The sequence below is a fragment of the Gigantopelta aegis genome, unplaced genomic scaffold (genome assembly GCF_016097555.1).
Source record: "Gigantopelta aegis isolate Gae_Host unplaced genomic scaffold, Gae_host_genome ctg2764_pilon_pilon:::debris, whole genome shotgun sequence".
In the NCBI taxonomy this organism is placed as follows: Eukaryota; Metazoa; Mollusca; class Gastropoda; order Neomphalida; family Peltospiridae; genus Gigantopelta; species Gigantopelta aegis.
Genome location: NW_024533028.1, coordinates 52,101 through 59,887, shown reverse-complemented (window position 1 = coordinate 59,887; position 7,787 = coordinate 52,101). Strand labels below are relative to the sequence as shown.

Here is a 7,787-nt window from a genome sequence, read left to right as displayed (position 1 = left end):
CTTGGATAATGTGAAAGAAGAAGTAAAGAGGAGAGGTAGAGAAATAGACACATTTTCTCTGGTTGTGAGATTGGCTGAGACAACTAATCGTACAGCGTCTCAATTGTAATCAGCACTGAAAGTCAACATTATTGAATATATGAGACAAATCAATGTTGTTAATTACAAATTGAATGAAATAGCACTGTCTAATTTAACAAATGCTCAAGAACTAAGGAAGAAAAATTTAAAGAAATGGCTGATAGTTTAAGAGGTATTGCTGTTGTTCTTGAAGCAGCTGCTTTGAATCAGTCTGAAACAGTTCGTGAGTTAGTACGAGAGACTTATCTATTAGTCGACAAAACCACAACTGATCTTATGTTAATGTATGTGTGAACTGCTGGATATTGAAAACACTACCCTCGTTCATTTACAGGGACTTGTTGAATGTTCAGTAGCTGAACTCGATTTACTATTTAGAGAAGCTCAAATTAAATTAGAACAAACTGTCAGAAATGCCAGCCATGTCCTGAGTGAGTCAATAGATTTAAATACCCGAGTTTCTGCTCTTGTCCTACCTGATTACGATAGTGAACATCGTTGGAAACAGCAACAAAGACTATTAGCTAATGTAACCAGTGGTCTTCAGAGATGGCTTGATGTGTTGAATATTACTAATATATTAAGGAAACAATTATACTCAATTATATACTGAAGCTCAAGAGCTATTCTCTAAAGCTGATTATCTTAATCGTACTGCTGTAGAACTCTTTATTCGAGAAATGGAGCACGAGCTCTAGCTAATATCTCAACTATAGAAGGAGAGAAAGTGATAATATGAGATAGAGAGTTTGTTAGCTGAGCTCAAACAGACACTTACAAGATCTATTAGCTTTTATGGCAAAATTAAATGAAGTCACTGCTGTTGTTGAAAAGGCTGAGAGAGTATCCAATATTTCGAGGGAAGAAGCTGAAAAAAACAAACAATAGAATTAGCTAAAATTGAAATGGTTGTGAAATCAAGTGCAATGATTCTCAATTCAGCATGTCAGCACTTGAAGAAGCTATGAAAGTTAAGGATTTTGTAGCTTTCATTATTGATATATTAATATTTTTTATTATAGACAGTATCAGCTGCTAAATCACAGCTAATGTTACACTTGTAACTGCTGAAAAATTGTTAAGTAAACTATCATCTTTAACAGAAAATATTAATAAAAACTGGCAGGCAATTGGAGCATTGAAAGAAAGAGGAGAGAGAGACAGTGTAGCTATTGGATCAGCAGAAAACTGCTATCAATAATGTAGTGAGTGAATTGAATGGTGTGGAAAGTCGAGCTCAAAGAGTAACAGAATTACTATCTCAATGGAAATTAATATAACATCAATAAATTTTGTATCGCAAAGTGACTTTGAAAGGCTGGTTCTCTATCTCTGGATCAAGTTGAAGGCTTGCTAGTTAATACCACTAGTTATATTAACAGTGTTACGGTTGAAGTGGATACATTGGAGAAACAGTCAGACATTTTACAAGCTAAATATGTAAAGTTACAACAAACATCGTGATCTGTTGAAAGATATTTTATCAAACTTGGACCACTTGGACTGTGAGAACGAATTCGTGTAGAATAACTATTAATGATTATTGATTTTGTAATAATTTAGTCAAAAATTAATGATACGTGGGCGGCTATGAATATTATTATAAGAGAGTCAGCATCATGGGAAGTCATAGTGGTAAAGTGAGAAAGAAGAAGGTAAGTATCTATTAGACGTCAACGAAGAGAATTATATGAACATGTATTAGAGTAAAAAAAAACAGAAGAAATTATTGAAAAAGAAGTGAGGAAACTCTTGCTAACACAACAAGTCATAAACTCCGGCAGTGCAGGTTTAGTCACATGATTGTCACGTGATAGTAATAACCCCTTGTTTTGCAGAAGCAATCCTCATGCCAAATGTGAGATTGTCTGGTAAAAAGAAACGCAAAAACTATTAAAGAGGCACGACGATTAGTTAACGAAGGGCTAGCAATGGAAGGTATTGTCCTTACAAGTAGTGACCCTGTTGTTAAAACTATATTATTTAGTAAACGATGTTACTAGCTCAACAACAACAATAGCAAAAGAAATAAAACAACCACAACAACAAAAAAATGGAAATTTCATAATATATTGTGTATAAACACAGAACATGTTAAAAGAAAACACTCAAAGTGAATTATATTATAAATAATGTCTTAATATACTACTAACAGCAAATAGCATAGCAAACAGTTTTATTGGGGTCGCTGAGGGACATGGGGTCTTGGTGGAACAGGGACGGGTATTACCCGAGGGAGGAGGTCGTCTACAATGACAGAGAAATGTATCATAATAACTCTTAACTAACTAAGGACAGATTAGTCTCATGTGGCCAGATGTATGGGAAATGTACATCTAACTACATGAGACTAGGTCCAGGTATACAGGTTGGACTGGTTTAAATACAAGCTAAACTGGTTTACATACTTTGGAATATCTGGTCTGCTTGTTGGGGGTGCCTACTAATGACAAAGATCATGATAATGATTGAAAGATGGAGACACTTACGGTCCACTTCGAGGTGAGGCATTTGAATGATTTGATGAAGGACGAGGTGGTGCCGGTCGTGGCATACTGGAAGTACCTTGTGGGCGTGGCTTAGGAGGTGGTGGGAGATCTTCATCAGTTGTAACAGGAGGAGGCAGAGGTGTATGGACTATGGGAAGGAGAGGACAGATGTTGTGAGATACTTATATTGATAACAAACCTGTTTTCGTGTTAATATCCTGAACAAGACTTAAGGCTTCCTTACAAGCATGATACATCTTGATCATCCTCCTCTCGTCTCATGGCTGACTCTTTTGCTCTCTTCCATAAGAGAGTTTTGATCACCAGAGCATATATCATGGCCAGGAGTTCTTTGTGTATGTAACTTTTCATCTATTGTACAAACATTACAACATGAGAGAGTCAATGGGTCTTACAAACCTTGTTGACCATCATGAAACATGATTGCTTTAGGAACCTGATCTTTGATGGTTTTGATTACGATATCAATATAGGACTCGACTAGATTACGTATAGTCTCTACTTGTCGTTCCAACTGAGGATCTAAAGAGCCCATATCAGGATCCTAAAACAGCAACAATATTGTAAGTGAATGGAAAACGCTATCTCACTCACAGGAGCTGAACTCTTCTCAGCTTCAGGGTAAACACCAGCTCGTAAAAGAGATGCTTTCCAAGACTCCACTTCTTCCTCTGTTTGGGCAATTAGTTGGAGCTGGTCTTGATCTTTATATACATTCCTAATAATAATATGAATGTCATATGACTAGCTTGGTATGTCATGTGATTATTACCTGCCAGTTGTATAATAGACGGCAAATACAATTTTTTTCCAAGTGAGAAGCGACCACTCTCGATATCTCTGACTTTCATGTCCTCTAGACGGAGACTGTATTTTTGCTCCTTCTCCTACAAAGAAAAGAAGAAGGAACATTTACACTTTAATACTGCAAACTAAAACTCATTCAAAAATATATAAGTTATCTAAGAACTTTACCTCAGCATCGCGATACCAGGTCAAGCTTCAGATGATAACACAAACCAGTATTCACGTGAGCTTCCTTTGAGAAGTGAGACAGCAACACTAAGCCATCCTTTACGTATGACCTGGTTTCCTAGTGCTCTGGCCTTTTTCTTACCACTAGCTCCTTTAGCAGCACTATAAAAACAAGTTGAAATATAAAGAGAAGAGAGACAAGACACTAACTTATCAAACCCAACAAAGTCAGGGTGATTTGTGTTCATATATGATAACTCAATTTCTATAGATAATTTTATCTTTAAGAGAAAGGAAAGATTTTAGAACATATTTTAAATGACAACTTACATGATCCTTAGTTCTTTGTTCTTGTTCACGAAGAAAGGTGGTCAATATTCTCTCAATTTCATCCCTCAGGAGAGGATAGCGATTTAACTATAAAGATATCTCAGTCACTATGACAACAAAAATATACTTACTCCCTCTGCACAAACTTTAATAACAGTCATGAGCTCATTAGACACCATATCAATACATTTCAGAGCTGGCTTGAGAAGTTTCTCAATCTGGTTCTTAGTGATAGCTTCAAATGCCATATCTGGAGTGAACAGACCGACTCGAACACCTTGAATATTTGTATAGTGAACGCTATCTCCTTTCTCATTTCCTTTTCATCTTTTTCAAACTGACAAGAAGCGAATTGTAATACAGTTCCTTTAAGACAAACTTCTAACCTTGACTAACTCAAATGGGAATCGTTCGTGAAATATCTTGTTAATTTTTGCACCTCCAGTGAGTTCAGACATCATGACATCACTTCCCCCACCTTCAATGCATTGCTCAAATCACCACCAAAATTTTGAACAAGTCTTTATGAGAAAAATGTACATGGAATGTGTGTTATTTGTATAGATAACATATGATAGTATCATATAAGTATGATAGGAAAACTAGAGTACATTAAGTGAACCAACCAACCATTACATTAACTACTAGTTAGTATAGTGACAAATTATTATAGTAAAAGTCTATCCAATCTTATTGATTACAAATACTACAGTACATTTATATATTAACAGATCATACATATAATGTTAGTATTAACAGATCATACATATAATGTTAGTATTAACAGATTATACATATAATGTTAGTATTAACAGATCATACATATAATGTTAGTATTAACAGATTATACATATAATGTTAGTATTAACAGATCATACATATAATGTTAGTATTAACAGATCATACATATAATGTTAGTATTAACAGATCATACATATAATGTTAGTATTAACAGATCATACATAATAATGTTAGTATTAACAGATTATACATATAATGTTAGTATTAACAGATCATACATATAATGTTAGTATTAACAGATCATACATATAATGTTAGTATTAACAGATCATACATATAATGTTAGTATTAACAGATTATACATATAATGTTAGTATTAACAGATCATACATATAATGTTAGTATTAACAGATCATAGATATAATGTTAGTATTAACAGATCATACATATAATGTTAGTATTAACAGATCATACATATAATGTTAGTATTAACAGATCGTATATATAATGTTAGTATTAACAGATCATACATATAATGTTAGTATTAACAGATCGTATATATAATGTTAGTATTAACAGATCATACATATAATGTTAGTATTAACAGATCATAGATATAATGTTAGTATTAACAGATCATAGATATAATGTTACAGATCATAGATATAATGTTAGTATTAACAGATCATACATATAATGTTAGTATTAACAGATCGTATATATAATGTTAGTATTAACAGATCATACATATAATGTTAGTATTAACAGATCGTATATATAATGTTAGTATTAACAGATCATACATATAATGTTAGTATTAACAGATCATAGATATAATGTTAGTATTAACAGATCATAGATATAATGTTACAGATCATAGATATAATGTTAGTATTAACAGATCATACATATAATGTTAGTATTAACAGATCATACATAATAATTAGTATTAACAGATTATACATATAATGTTAGTATTAACAGATCGTACATATAATGTTAGTATTAACAGATCATAGATATAACGTTAGTATTAACAGATCGTACATATAATGTTAGTATTAACAGATCATACATATAATGTTAGTATTAACAGATCGTACATATAATGTTAGTATTAACAGATCATAGATATAATGTTAGTATTAACAGATTATACATATAATGTTAGTATTAACAGATCATATATATAATATTGGCACTAATAGAGGAATCTTACGTGAGAAGGGCCTTAGTTTTTATAGTTGGATCATCAGGATTAAATCGTTTATATTCTTCAACTTCCTTTTCCATTGCAAGAACCTCACCTTGAAGTTTAGCTCTTAATGAAGGTAGGGTATCTCTAATATGGTTAACCAAGGTCTACAGAGAACATCATGTAAAATAATGTCACAGAATAATAAAGTGAGATCTTATTATTAGTTGTTATAAATATTCCTCTATAGCAGTAAATTATTTACCTGATTAAGTACTTTCTGTAAATAGGGTGTGCCTAGTCTATCAGCCATGTGCCTAAAGAAATCAAACAAGTAACTAGAACCCGTCAGTCCAGTTATACCTGTATGAACTATGGGAGAGAAAAAATTTTCTTTCGGCAGCCATTGCTGCTCTGATATCTTTGTGTCCATCGATATCTTTTTGACTACGATTGATAACCCCAACATAACCACGTCTTAAGGAAAATATTTTATTTTCCAAAATGTCTCTGGCATCAGTACCCCTCGTCCATTAGATCCAACTTCGTCAACACTCCAATGGTACGTACTCCTATATAAAAGGAATGTTAATTAATTTCCAAGTCTGATAAATACCTTGAGGATCACATTCTTTAGCAATCTTGAGGCATCAGATGTTGCTAAGTCTGAATTGGCAGGTGTCACAGCCAAGATAAGACAGTTCTCTTTTGTAATAAATTGAAGTATCATATCTCTTATCTGGAACTCAATATCTGCAGGTTGATCCCCGACAGGAACCTTTGTCATACCAGGTAGATCCACCAGAGTCAAATTTAAGACTAGAAAGGTCACATGATAGTCATATGATGTCATTATCATGTCATACCATTAGGAGAGTACACACGGAGGTTTATAGGGACGGGAGAAATCCCTTTGTTTTTTCCAGTAGCTCTGTCAGTCTCTGCCTCAATTTCTTTCCTTACTTCATCAAAATCAGTAAATTTCTTGCCTTTTTGATGAAGGAACTCAGCATATTCTAAAATATAGACACATATGACATATATCAGCTGAAATTAGTTAAAGACCTGTTTTAGCAGTAATTAATTGTAGAATCAAGGGTCTTCGAGTGACAATCCCCGACCCGCGGGGAAGAAAATCCCTATAGAATTGAAGAGATAACTAATGAAATATAAAGTGGAGTCAATACACAAATTGAAACATATTTCATTTCTAAATTAACCTTTGGATATTCTTAAGCTTGTTAACTTACTTTCCTACACAATTCTCTAGTACTGAACTTTTCCCAGCAGATTGACCTCCAACAACAGCTATCTGAGGTAAATCAATAGGGCAAACCATCCCTAGACTAGTAAAGGCGTCTTGAAGCGCATTTACAATGGGGATCAAATCTTGCATGCCCTGATTGTACGTCATAATGGACGTTTAATACTTCGTATAGGAGGTCACAGCCAGAGAGAGAAAAGCTATGCTTGCCTATGTCACTGACACGCCCACACGTTGTGTAATCAAGCGCTAATTATTAATAACACTAAACTGAATAAAGATATATTAAGGGAGAGTTATAAAAAACGATTATGGTGATATAATGAAACCAAAAAAAGTTTAGTGTATTTTAGTACATTTTTTGAAATAGTCTGGTGCTACTTCAAATAACCAGTTAGGATCAATAGTAGAGACTGTCCTAATAAAAGAACCAGAATATATTAATACTATCTAATACAGCTGCTATACCTCATATAACACTTTGATGTGTGTATTAATTCAGTATAAATTACACAGGAAAGGAGGAGATTGGAGATGAAAAAGACACGAACTAGGATGTATATAAACTTCTTGATGAGTTGATATCTAAAAATGATATCAAATAATATTAATCATTACATCTTCTTACTGTTTGATATTTTTCCTTCTCCTAAATGTTCTGCTACATTCATAAAGAATCCTGTAGTAATGT

The 7,787-nt window shown here is 33.3% G+C and overlaps 1 pseudogene; it reads right to left on the bottom strand.

The window, feature by feature from the left end:
* Positions 1-885: 885 nt before the first annotated feature.
* On the bottom strand, positions 886-7,246 carry LOC121391644 (annotated as a pseudogene).
* Between the last annotated feature and the right edge of the window lie 541 nt (positions 7,247-7,787).